General features: G+C 54.5%; 1 protein-coding gene across 1 annotated transcript in view; it reads left to right on the top strand.

Moving 5' to 3' along the window:
• TESC (tescalcin) overlaps positions 1–1,059 on the top strand; it is a 56,554-nt gene that overhangs the window by 35,484 nt on the left and 20,011 nt on the right. The gene's annotated exons all lie outside the window — the stretch shown is intronic.

Below are 1,059 nucleotides of genomic sequence, written 5' to 3' on the forward strand. Positions count from 1 at the left end.
GTGAGTTTAAGCCACGAGGTCTGGGACTCAAACCGTGGTCGACTACATGAGAGTCCAGCAACGTAGCCGTTATGCCATCTGCTGGTCCGCCTTTTAACCTGTCTGCTATGTGATAATTTTTTTGAATCATTTCCTTTTTTAAAATAATGATTTTATTTAACTTTATTTCTTTTAATTTGACCAGGGAGGGACAGAGAGAGAGAAAGGAAAAGGGAAAGTGAGAAAGCAAGCCACCAGGTCCAGGACTCGAACCACAGTGGGCTACGTGGGAGCCCAGCGCCCTTACCCACCACTCCACCTGCCGGCCCCTAATAGTAACTATTTAAAAACTAATAATAATAATGTTTTAAAAATTGCTCCCGGGCATGTGTACTTGGCAGAGGAGGAGGCACCCCCGTGGGTAGAGCCACAGCTCAGTCCCTTCTCCTCCATTTTTGCCTCCTGTGGGGACTTGGCACGCACACGCAGCCAGTGTGTTTCTCAGCCCCGGGGCTGGGATTCGAACTGCGGTCAGCCTTGTGGGGTCCAGTGTCTTTAACCACTGGGCTAGGACTGGCCACACATTTTTCTTTATTCATGATAGAGTGTGTGCTCACTGCCCGTGAGGGGAGAGGAGAGCGCCCCCCACAGGGTCTGGTCATGTGGTGGCCCCCATCCCACGGTCTCCAGTCCTCTCGCCCATTGGCTCTTGGGCACTCACACGTGCCAGGCGTGTCCCAGGCCACTGGACCCGCGACTCATAGTGGGGCGCTCCACAGTCTCTCCCTGGTCCTCATGTTTCTGACCTCAGCGCCCACCCACAGTCCCCGCTCACAGTAAGGTACAAAGGTCCCTTCTCTGCTCAGAGGTTCCTCCTCGCCCTGTAGCAGGCTTGGAACCTCCAGGGCCGCGCCATGGTCTGCAGGTCCCTCCCCTGCTGGGCCCTGCTGCCTCGTGGACCTCCTGCCAGGTCTCTGCTCCTGCTCCAGTCATGTGGACGTTCTTGCTGCTTCTGCCTCAGACCCCAGCATGCTCTGTTCCGTCTTTCTAGAATGCTTTTCCCTAGAGCAGAATTTTTCA

Source organism: Tupaia chinensis, unplaced genomic scaffold (assembly GCF_000334495.1).
Source record: "Tupaia chinensis unplaced genomic scaffold, TupChi_1.0 Scaffold000320_1, whole genome shotgun sequence".
Classification (NCBI taxonomy): Eukaryota; Metazoa; Chordata; class Mammalia; order Scandentia; family Tupaiidae; genus Tupaia; species Tupaia belangeri.